The sequence below is a fragment of the Panthera pardus genome, unplaced genomic scaffold (assembly GCF_024362965.1).
Source record: "Panthera pardus isolate Hobbes unplaced genomic scaffold, ASM2436296v1 HiC_scaffold_16, whole genome shotgun sequence".
Taxonomy (NCBI): domain Eukaryota; kingdom Metazoa; phylum Chordata; class Mammalia; order Carnivora; family Felidae; genus Panthera; species Panthera pardus.
In genome coordinates, this window is record NW_026526721.1 from 84,621,919 (window position 1) to 84,634,933 (window position 13,015).

Genomic DNA, 13,015 nt, shown 5'->3' on the forward strand with positions numbered 1-13,015 from the left:
GAAATTCATATACAGCAGGTGGGGGTGGGGTCTATGATTTTGCATTTCTGACCAGCCCACGGGTGAAGCCTGAGCTGCTGGTCTGAGGTTCACACTTTGAGAACCACTGATCCAGGGCAATGACCTTAATCCCTGAGATTCCTTTCAGCTCAAAACCTGAAATCTATATTACCCTGAACATAAACTTAAAACTGTACGTTAACAGGTCGGAAAACTGGGTTAGTTAACATAGTTGCTTGTGCTTTGCGGTCAGAATGGGCACCTGAAGGTATCTACTAATAAATAGCAAGCCCAGCTTTAATGAGATAATCAGCTTAAATACACACAATAAAAAAGAATTATATTAAATGTAAGCTGTGGTCAACTACGGATGATGTTTTCCTCACATTTTCCGGTACATTATACATTTAATATAATGAATAGATCATGGGAGCATAGATCATGCAAGCTTGTGTTTACCCTCTGTCTTCATCTCACCACTTCTCTGCAGCTCTGGGGCCTGTCAGAACTATCTCTGTCTGCTGCTTGGTTTGTCTCACTTTCCTTTTGTCCTTTCCTGCTTTGCCTGCCACCTGCCCTTCAGGTGTCCCGAAAGCTTGACAAACATCCTAACCATGTGCTAACACATCATGTTTAATGTAAATTATCTTGTTTCTTGTCTGATTCCCATCTAGATTTTAAGAGCTTTAAGGACAGAGACTGTTTATTATTCATGCATCACCTTTCTCTGCTGGGGGGAGGGCGGGCAAGCACCAAGTACAGTGTTTGGCACATAGGTTCTTAATAAATATTTCTCCAATATTGAATACGTTAATAATACTTTGTTCCAAAGGAATGAGTCTTCAATATGGGTATATCAAGCACTTTGGCAAGTCATTAGAGGACACACATTAGGGGCAGGAGGGCGGCTTTTCTTAAATCATACCAGAAAGTGGTTATCTGTGCCTCGATCCAATCTTAGATATCTCTCAATCAAATTGCAAATGAGGGGAAGAGAGAAAACACCTGTTGCTCTTTTCCTCCCAGTCCTTGCCCTTTCACTGGTGGACACAAGCCTTCCTTAGCATATGGCATTTTGGAATCGACAACATGGGGACCGTTGGCTTGTCATCTTCGGGGAAAATGTGGTTAAGGGAAAAGAAAGTGGCTCTATTAAAGCGTACGTGTCTACAGTCTGCCTGCACCCCTGTCTCTTCACTACATCCTCACTTCTACCTGACACTACCCCTGAGGCAAACCCTACCTGTTTATCATACACCAGTCCCCTCAGATCAAATGTCACTTAGTGTTGTCCAAAAAAACGATGTCAGGGGGAGTCAGGAGGCCTAAATTCCAGTTCTAGCTTTGACTCTAGCTATAGGATCTGGGGGATCTTTGATACTTCAGGTCCCATTTAACATATCTGCCAATTGAGAGTGTAGAATTGCAGTGTCTCGTTACAGTGCCTTCACGCCTTTCTCCTGATACTCATTTTAACCTGATTTGACTTAAAAACGAAAAAGAAAGAGGGGTGCCTGGGTGGCTCAGTTGCTTAAGTGTCGACATCTTGCTTCCTGGTCAAGTCATGATCTCACAGTTTTGTTCCTGAGATCAAGCCCTACCTCAGGCTCTGTGCTGATAGCGTGGCAGCTAGTTGGGATTCTCTCTTTCTCCCTCTCTCTCTGCCCCTTCCTCCATTGGGGGTGCATGCACATTCTCTCTCTCTCTCAAAATAAATACATAAACTTGACAAAAAAAAAAAAAGAAAGAAAAGAATAAGAGAAAGAAAAGAAATAATGGCAGAGGTGGTTAATAGGATCATGGTTGGGTTGAGGGTTCGTGTTTGATGGTAATTTTGTCTCAGGAACTACATCCCAGGAAGTGACAAGTGCAGGTTCCATTGTACTGATCTGGCAGGCACAGCCCACTGGACTGGGGATGCCCTAGATCAGCACATTGCCTAGAAAAAGAAAATGTGATCTCAGAGGATGGTGTTTGAAAAATGGAGACAATAGGGTTTTTTTTTTTTAAGTTTACTTATTTTGAGATAGAAAGAGGGGCAGGGAATGGCAGAGATAAAAGGAGAGAGAGAATCCCAAGCAGGCTTGTGCTGTCAGCACAGAGCCCAATGCAGGGCTTGAACTCATGAACCGTGAGGCCATGACCCGAGCCAAAACCAAGAGTTGGTGGCTTAACCTTCTGAGCCACTCAGGTGCCCGAGACAATAAGTTTAAAGTAATTTGCTTTGTTTCTCCTTTTTGTCAAGAAACCCACAATTTATGTTAGCCTGGCCAAAAACTATTATTCCAATGTTCTTTAAAACAGTACCAGAACTTCTAGGTAATTAGACAATAGAAAGAGATAGCTTTCATCTCGCCACTGGTATATCATTTTTTTTTTTTTTTACCACTGAAAAAGCCTGGCTCTCTTTTCATATTCTAACTTACAGAGCATCTACCAACTGGAATGTGTTCTGCAGGCAAAATCATACTAAGTCTCAAAACTGCATTTTAAATAATTATCTTTGCTAGAATAATAATTTTAATTGTTCTAAAACACTAGTGGTTTTATCTTAGAATTATTTAATTGTTTTTGAAAGTGCAATATATGCTCCTTGCTGAAAAAAGTCAGAAAATATAGTTAAGTAAAAAGAAGGAAAAAACACCCATATTACATCGCTCTAGAGACCACCACTTTGACATGTTTCTCTCTCGCCATCAGACTTTTACATTTATTTACATAAATGTGATCACGCTATATATATTATTCTTCAACTTCTTTTTCTCCATATCTGTGTTTCATTAATATCTTTCTGTCATTATATACAGATCTTCCAAAAATTCCAGATTTTGAGACAGTGTATGTTTTGGGGCCACTTAAGCTCTCTAAGTTTCAGCCCTATCATCTTTAAAATAAGAATTCTAATCATACTTATCTCAAAGCATTGCTGGAGAGATTGAATGAGATAAGGCATTTAACTCAGAGTTTGCCATTGGAACTCAACAAAGGTTAATGCTAATATCCAACTTAACAGCTGTATAGTATTCCATCATATGGAAGCATCATTATCTGCTGAATCATTTACTTATCACTGCCCCCCTTTTTATGTACTGTTATAAATGCAAAATACTGTACTGAACATCCTTTTACACATATAACTGACAATCTGTACAATTATTTCTTTGGCATAAACTCATAAGTGGAATTGCTGGGGTATACAGAGTGTGTATGTTTTACACGTACATATTGATGGATTTCTCCCTAAAAGATGCTACAGTCATTAAACTCCCTTCAACAATTTTTCTTTTAATTTTTCTTGGTGGTATTTCCAATACAGAAGCTTGTTGCTATTATTTTGTCATAAAGTTAAAGCTGTCAGAAATTTCCTTTATAATTTCTGGCCTTTATTTAAGCTTAGCAAAGTTAAATACATATTCTCATATAATTCCTTTTAGTAATTCTGTAGCTCTAAAAAAAGTCATATCTAAGTTGTTAATCCATAAGAAATATATTTTTGTGTATGGTTTGAGATAAATAAAGATTAATGAAAATTTATGTGATGTTTTTCATGATGATTGTTGTATGTATGAGGTATATATAAGTCAGCATATAATACCTTGTGTAGTGATATTCTGAAACTTGCTCCTTTTTTTAAATCATCAATGGCATGTTTTGGAGATCTTTTTGTGTCTGTATAAAGAGATCTATCTCATCCTTTCCATATAGATAGTATAATTCCTTTAGCTAGTCCCTTACTGACGGTCATTTACAATTTTCATTTTTTTTCAAATAGTGCTACATCCTTGTACCTGTCTTGTTATGTACATGTGGCCGTGTTTCTCAGGGAGATATGGAGAAGTGAAATTGTTGGGTCATGGGCTCCACATGTCTTTCATTTAAACAGACACTGCAAAATTGACTTCTAAATTGGCTTACCAATTTTACATTCATCCCAGTAGTATATAAGAGCAATGCTGTTTATTTAAAATCTCACTTTTATCAATACCAAATTCCCAGAGTCTATTTCTATTATACTGCTTTGTGTGTTTTACTAACATCTCACTCTTTGGGTAGAATTTGGGAAATCCATGAACCAGGGCCAGGACTAAAAGCCATGTGACAGTTTCTACTTTTTCAAATCATATTAAGATAATTCTTTTTTCTACAATCAGTTCCAGAAAAGCTTGAGTGAGCTTTGGGTGCAGGGTTGTCTTCTCTTCTTTTCTACAAAGGTGTTAGAGTTTTAAAATAACTATTTGGGGGAGGATTTTAAGCTATTTAAAGGCACAGCTACTAGAACTTTGACCAATGCAATGGAAATGGGGGTTGGGAATAGTGTAAAATATTTCTCTTTGTGCCCTTTTAAAAATTATTTATTTATTTATTTATTAAATTTTTTAAAATGTTTATTCATGAAAGAGAGAGCAAGTGAGCAGGGGAAGGGAAGAGAGACAGGGAGACACAGAATCTGAAGCAGGCTTCATTCAGGCTCTGAGCTATCAGCACAGAGTCAGAGGAGGGGCTCAAACTCACAGACCCCGAGATCATGACCTGAGACGAAGTTGGACACTTAACCGAATGAGCCACCCAGTCACCCATCACTGTGCCCTTTTGAAATGAATTCTACCTCTTTGTAAGATGGAAGAACAGTGCATCAGGTTTCTCCATTCTTTATGTGTTCCTATGATCACTGTCTCTTCTACCCCTTGGTCCTTTGTTAGGAGGCAAATCTGAGGAAGACTGGTAGGAAGAAAAGGTCTCTCATCACTGTTGCTACAATTTTATTCTCTCCCCCTTGGGGTTTGGAGAGTGCTGTAGGCTACAGGACACTACAGTTTAAGTGTGAACATCATCAGAACTGGGGACCCAGGGGACACAAATCCCTAGGGCACACACTGTTTAATTACTGAAGCTTTACAATATACTTTGTCACCTGGCAGAAAAGAAGTCCTTTCTCAAATTTCTTTCTCTACTTTTTCAGGCTTTGATAACACACTTATTCTTCCAAATAAATTTGATAGTTAGTCTATAAGGTTAAAAATGGTGATGGGTTTTTATGTTGTTTGTATTACATGCACTTGGAAAGAAATAATCTGTTTATCATATTGAGTCTTCTCAATCAAGAAAATGGTATCTTTCCTTTTTTTCAAATCTTTTGTGTTCTTTAACAGAGGTTTGGAGTAGTCTGATACATGTCTATTCCCTTAATCTTATTTTCTTCTCATTTAAGAAAATGTTTGATTGACAAGATTTATTTACCATAATAAATGTTCCCAAAGTCAAATGTGTTTACACACACACATGCACACACACACATACAGGGAGAAAGAGAGAGAGAGAAGTTGTGCTAAGTAGTACTAAAAAACTTTATCTCATAGTCATTGGGAAAGAGTTATTTCTAGACCTTTTCACCATTGAGAAAGTAGAGTTCAAAACTCTGTCTCATGGGAAAATAGATATTTTTTTTATCTTGGATAACTTTAACATTCATTCATTTATGGGGAAAAAAAGGCTCCAAGTCACTTCAAAATAATAGATCTTCTCATAATATTTTTTATTTTTAAATCAGAAGAGGTTTGGGGCGCCTGGGTGGCGCAGTCGGTTAAGCGTCCGACTTCAGCTCAGGTCACGATCTCGCGGTCCGTGAGTTCGAGCCCCGCGTCGGGCTCTGGGCTGATGGCTCAGAGCCTGGAGCCTGCTTCCGATTCTGTATCTCCCTCTCTGTCTGCCCCTCCCCCATTCATGCTCTGTCTCTCTCTGTCTCAAAAATAAATAAACGTTAAAAAAAAAAATTAAAAAAAAATCAGAAGAGGTTTGAAGTAACATTTTTAATATAGAATTAGTCACATTAAAATACTGCCATGAGACCAATAATCTGTTTCTTAATATTTCATTGTATCACATATCCTATATTGTAGAAGCTACAAATGTCACATGTGGGTGATGGTCTTATGAATGATTTCATTTTCTTCTTTATAATATTCTATAGTTTCTAAAATACTTGAAAAATGGTTTTGAAATGCCACCAGAACATGAATCCCTTTTATCCCACATTTCATCCTTCTGCCCAAGGCATTTCTGGATCAGAGGAGTCCTTAATACTGCCACTTCTGAAGACAGTTCCTTGTATTTTTGATGTTGTTGTCATTTCACATCCTAACTAGAATTACAAAGTCCATATTCTTCTTGGAGACTCACTCTGGAAGTAAGCCCACTCCGTATTCAATAAATACTTAATTCTAAGGGTATGTACAGCTCTGCCTACAGCCCAAGACCTACATATCCAGAGTTGATTGTAACCACCTCATAGTATTTCTCTGAGTAGGGGCTGAACTGCTTTTCTCTCCACTGGGATGGTTTGGAGCCTCATAGGTAGTGTCTGGCTAGGAGAGGTTGCCGTTAGCATAACCACAGACTCCCCAAACCCTTGCTCAAACCTTATGGTGGCTTTAGATACTTTATGTAAATGGCATCAGAATTCACATCAACCTAAAAATCACTGCAAGGCAAGGCCAAACTAAAGCAAGTTGGAAACTCAAAAAAACAGTCAACAGACAGGTCCCTGCTTGGAACTTCCAGCAACTCTCAAAGGTTCAGTTGGCTCCCACTGCCCATTCATGGGCCCTCCTGGGAACTCTTTAAGAATTAACATACTTTTAAAGATATAAGGAAGTTAAGATAAAATGTAAATAAGAGAAGCAGAACGGAAGGGAAGGAGAATCAGGAATCAAATGATTTTTTTTGTCTCCCTCCGTGATTCAGAATTGGGAGGTACCATTTAGTTAATTTCAAGAATAGTTGAAGTATTAGGGATTTGAAGGAGATATAGTTTCTCTTCTTGCTTTATTATGGAGTTCAATTCAAGTTCTGTTAAATCTATAAAAATCAATATGAAGTATATGTATTATGTGACAGCTCCATCTAAAGTATCTTGTATAGAATATAGGGCAGATACAATGGAGCGGCCAAGCACATGTAATTTACCCCACAAATCTAAAGCACTCCCACATTGATTTTTACAGTTGTCTAGCCCCTAGTCACTGAACAGAACAAAAATGGCTTACTTTCCTAGTGTGGTGATATTTAAGGCTACAAAACGTTCATCTTAGTGCCCTCTAATTCAGGTCTGCCTTTTTTGTTACCTTTCTTGATGGGCTTTTTTAGGTCATTTAAAAAAAATCTTGTCTTCTCTAAAAATGTTATGACAAGGAAATAAAATGGTTTTAAAAATGTTCTGATTTGTTGATTAATTTTGCCCCTAAAATTATATTATACTGGTGTTGTTTTTAATGTTTTAACTATTTCCAAATGCAATTATCTTGAAATAACTATGAATAGAAAATTGTATCTAACTGAAAAGACAGGCTTTCATAATGTATTAAAGTACCTAATTTAGTAACTAGGATAAAAGGGACACACAGAAACCATTTTTGAGACTGTAATTATAAGTTAAGTCACTATTAAAATGACACACATATATATTTCCAGTTTAAAATAATTAAAGCTTTTTTCCCCCATAAATGCTTTCACTCACAAGAGGAGACAGTTGTGAACTTACGAGTTCACACATACATAAAAATATTGCATGGGATTTACCTACCATACATGACAAAAAGGGACCTGTCTGTATTGTTCGGAGGAGTGTAGACAAGTGCTATTTGATTCCCTGCATCCCACCACCTTCACCAATGGCACATTTGCTTGCATTTTAACCAGGGTAGCCGACTGTGAAATATGGCCAGATTAATATTTGAAAATCCCAATGGTAGTAGAGCCACGGCACTTAAACATAACCAAGCCTTAGGGATGTTGTATGTCTCCCGCTGCAGCTGCCCCCTCCCATTTTATTTACTCATAAGTATCATTAATACCAAAGATATATAACCTTTGGTGCCAATATGTCACTTTCTCTCTTCAAGTCTTTAGTAGTTGCATGCTTATCTATTTCAGTCAAATGTATTTCTTATCAAAAAAAGAGTGAGAGACCTGACAATACAGTGTTATCGAATTTTTTCAGCTGAGACCCACATGTCATTCAGCATTCAGACATGCTTGCGCTTGATTGATGGATGGGTTTGTGACAAATAAAACTAGGATCAACAGCTTTGCACCTTTTCCCCCATCAGAGACCAGAGTAAAGCATAACTCTATAACAATAGTGGGATTAGGGATGCATTAGCTCTCCATCGACCAAAACCATCCATTCCCATCAATACTTTGCACGTAATAACCTGAAGCTATGATAAGGAAACAAAAGAAGGAGAAAAGGGACAGGAGAAAACAAATCAATAAAAGAAGGGAATGTCTGAAAGATGCACTGGCCAAATGAAGATTTTTTTTTTTCTTGCATTGCTGGGCTAATGTCCCTGAATGTGGAAAACAACACCTCACCCGGACTTTTGATGAAGGAAGCAGACTGGCACATTGTTTAAACACACACTTGGCATCTGCAGATTGATATTTAGACTAGGTTTATTTTTTACAGGCCAAATGAAGCATTGTAGTATTTACTGTTAACCTGTGTCCCTAAAACTGCTCTTAAAGAGAAAGGGTGTTTTCACCTGAATGACTCAGACTCTGTGAGGCCGATTCCGAGATAATTAGAACATTCTCCTGTGCAGACACGGTTTTAATGTCCAAATGCTTAGCACAGTTGCACATATTCCCTTAAATATCGGTCAGTATGAAGAATCTTAATTGCCTGGTTTATTTACTAAGATTCACACAAAGCATATTTTTATCTCTTATCAGACACAGACCAATGCCCCTTTTATAAAAACTAATACCTGTCCTGGAAGGAGTCTTACTTTTCTAGGTAGATTTTTTTTTCCACATAAAAATTTATCTTCATTCTCAATTCATAGAATATTTTGATGATAATTTCATCATTTTCCCCACAAACAATGGACCGTTAAGCTTATTTATTCAGGTTTTTTGTTCCTTTTCTTTAGAGAGCTTTTGATTTTTGTACTACCTATCGTATTTGTCCTAATTTACAATTTATTCTAATTGGCCATTGAATGGGCCAGTATGGTTTTCTTCTGGGGAGGATGAACATTAGTGATATTTGTTCTCTTCTGAAGAAGAGGTGTGCAGGGAGGCAAAGCCCAAGTTCTAATTGTGGGGCCACTGATCTTGGGAAAGGCACTTCATCATTCTGCTTCAGTTTTCACACTTAGAATAAGAGGAGAATTATATTGTCTAATTCATCATTATCATCATCATCACCATCATTATTAATATTATCATTACTCTGCATTGACATGCTGTCGTGCTTCATTTCTTAAAGTTTGCAAAGTGTTGAGAGGAAAAAAAAAGCCAACCTCTCTCTCTTTCTCCTTTTTTTTCACTTCCATCTTCCTTTTCTAGTTCTGTGAGAAGACTGAAGGCTCTTCTCTTCATTTTAGTAAAAGTAGAAGGAAAAGAGAGAAACTGCCCCATATCCAAACAAGCATGTAGAAGATTCTTTAGAATAAGACAGTGGCTTCTAAACTACAGGCCAGGGAATCCAAGAAATAAAAAGAATTTCGTGATTAAAAAAAAAAATTATGGAGGCTCTACTTTTGTGTTTGTGAAATAAACTCTAGTTTCGTTCCTTGAGCTCAAACCTATTTCAGGCAATATAAAGTCAGTTATATGTGGTTATGAAATCAACTGTATATGTAAAGGCAGATTTTGGCTTGTACTATTGAAGGTCTTGGGTGTGGCAGTCAGGAAATGTGGTAGTGTTTCCATAATTATAAGAGAACAATCACATTTTAATTATGATTTTGAAAGTTTTCTTTGGGTCTAAAAATGGTTAAAATTATTAAGGCCACATACATCTGACATTGCAGGTCAGATAGCAATTTTATATATGTATCATCATAGCTGATACTTTCTCTGAAAATCTGTCTGAACTGAAAACCTTTTAAGTAACAAACGTGATTAAAGGCAGATGGTCCACTTTTTTGGCCCCCAAATTTGACCTGTTTTATAATTGGTACAGTCCCGTGGGTATTTTCTTTCAGATCCTAAGTACAAGGCCAATTTTGGGGCACTCCAATAAGTGATTCGTGAGGCACCTCTGTTGAAGATGAATGGGCCTCTTACATCCAATACTGATACCTGTGAGTGGGCTCACTTCATCCTCAATAAGGCCACTCACTACTTATATATCTGTTTCTCCAAATTTAAAGCAGATTCTGGCCTCTGACTCCTGCCACCTTCATAACCATGTAGAGGAAGAGTTCTGGGGTTTTTGAGCGGCCCAGTGTTTTAATATAAAACGACGTTAATAAGCCCAGTCTATGTTTTAATGTAAGTGGGAGCATGACTTCTGCTACTATTGCAAAATATATAGTATGTGCCAGATTGATATCTTTTCTTTACTGCATAGTTAACTTGTAAGCTTTCTGTGAAAGCTTTTTAAAGCACTTTTACATCTATGACCCTCTACAGAACTCTAATTTGTTTCTGTTTAAGTTTCCATAAGCGAAGGTGCAAGATTCACATGTATATGCATGTATACGGACCCAAACGGGACAAAGCAATTCCCCTACATGGCAGGTACATATGGAAATCTTTGGATGATGTTTGAATATGTTACCGTACTACCTATTTCCTTTGTATATATCTTCTAGGACAGAATAAATCCCTGGAGACAATATTTGTGTCTTGTTCAGGTGTCATTGCACACAACCTAACATAGGGCTTTTAGCAACATTAATTATATTAAAATAAATGTACATCTCTATTTATGAGGATAAATATATATATATGTTTCTAAAGGGATTATAAATCATAAATAATTATTAATGTTTTAGACACATTCATACTAAAAATCAAAAGAATGCAGCATAATGTCAAATGGAAAAGTCTGTCTGTCATTCTAGAACTTGGTAGCATCCCAAAGACAAAATGTATCGTGGTAACTAGAGCCACCATTATAAAATTTATATCAGTTTGCTTAATTAAAGCTATGTACACTAACTCAGATTATATCTGGATGTAAACATGAGACATATTAAAGCTACATGTAAAATAATTGTGCCTAGAATATGGTAGGTATTCCCAAATACCTTGCCAAATGCTTTCTTCCCTTTTTGCTGTCAAACCTCTTCCTGTTTTCTTTCATATTCAGAACAGATCAGAGGTACTCAAAGACTGGGATGGCAAACTACTGCCTGCAGGCCTGCTGCCTGTTTTTCTAAGTAAATAAAGCTTTATCATATGTAACACAGGCAGGCCCGTTTATGTATTTTCTGTGGCTGCTTTTGCACTATAGAGGCTGAGCTGAGTAGCTGGGACAGATACTGTATATTATAGGTTGAATCGTGTCCTCCCCTCCCTCCCCCAAATCAGTAAGCTAAAGTCCTAACCCCCAGTACCTCAGAATGTGACCTCACTAGTCTATGTCTCAACAGTGAGTTGGGGAAATAGGGTCATTGCAGATGTAATTAGTTAAGTTAGGATTAGTTAAGAAGTCATCCAGGAGTAGGGTAGGCCCCTATTGCAATATGACTGGTGTTCTTATACAGAGGGGAGATTTGGATACAGGCATGCCAAATTCTCCACAGGGAGAGCGCCGTGAGAAGACATCAGAGACCTGGGTGACACAGCCAAGGAACACCAAAGATTGGCAGCAAACCACCAGAAGCCAGGAGAGAGGCACAGAACACATTCTCGCAGCCCTCAGAAGGAGCCAACCCTGCAGAAACCCTGGTCTCAGACTTCCAGCCTCCAGAGCTGTGACACAATACATTTCTGTTGTTTAAGCCATCCAGTTTGTGTTACTTTGTTACAAATGCCCTTGCAAAAGAATATATGGTATGACTGGGCTCAAACAAAGGTATTCTGGCTCCAGAGCTTATATTCTTTTTTTTTTTAATGTATTTATTTATTTTGAGAGAGCATGAGAGCAAGCCTAAGGTTTAATCCTGGTGGAATTAGAGGTAAGATTTTGCCACAAGTGGCTTGATGGTGGGATATAGATCACTCTTCCTGAGGTCTTCTGCTGGTTTCAGAAAAGAGTAGAAATGATGTTTGATGATTTTGCTCCTACATATATTTTTAAAACACACACACACACACACACACACACAAGTTCAACTTTCTACTTATCCTGAGTTTCTATGAGGAGGTTTCTATAAAGGATAGTGAAGAAATGGATCCAATGATTAAAAATTAATTTTGCCTGAATCTGTGAATCACAAGGTCGAAAACGGTCATCTGATTGGCTTTAGACTCTTAAAATTGGAATGCTACTCGGCTTAGCGGTCTGCGAAGGTCCAACTTTAGTCTTAGCGAAACCCTGCGGGGCACTTTAAAGCTCTTTAACAACTGGAAATCTTTCTATGTCAATGATGTATGTGTCCGTGGAGCACAAACATGTGGTTTACATTTCCCTTGAAATGTGCATGAAGTTAGAATTAAAAGACTGGTTGCTTGGCAAAGGTCATCATTTGGCAAGAGGGTGCTTGGTCTTGCTGATGCCATCCCTATTTGGAAAGCAGATGGGGAGACCTTTTGCCTATCTCAAAAAACATCTCAATCCTCTAGTTTGTAATTAATGAGCATAAAGGGGAAGCCAATTTTTCAGATATTCAGACCAGATCAGAGAAGCCAATTTTTCCCCTAAGGGGAAAATCATTTAATGCTTAAGGATGAAAAATATTTTAGGTCATTCAAGATAGGATATCTGTGCCTTCTTCCTCTGCAGCAGTACTTATTTTCAAACATTTTCTTGGCCCATGACGTGTGACCAAAATGCAAAAGAGGCTGGGTAAAAGGAAAGATCCCTGGGAAGTTTTCTCCTCCTAGAGAAAGAGCCTATGTAGTGTTTAGCAACCCGGTGTTCTCTAGACCCCCGTTCCTCAGTGTGAGGTGTGTAGACCAGCACCGTTAGCATCACTGGGAAGCCTATGAGGAATACAGAATCCCAAGCTGCATCTTGGACCTAATGGATAAGGATCCACATTCTCACAAGATCTACAGGTGGTTCATAAGCACGTGAAGATTCGATTCTCAACTTTGTTTCTCACTGTTGAGACACAGA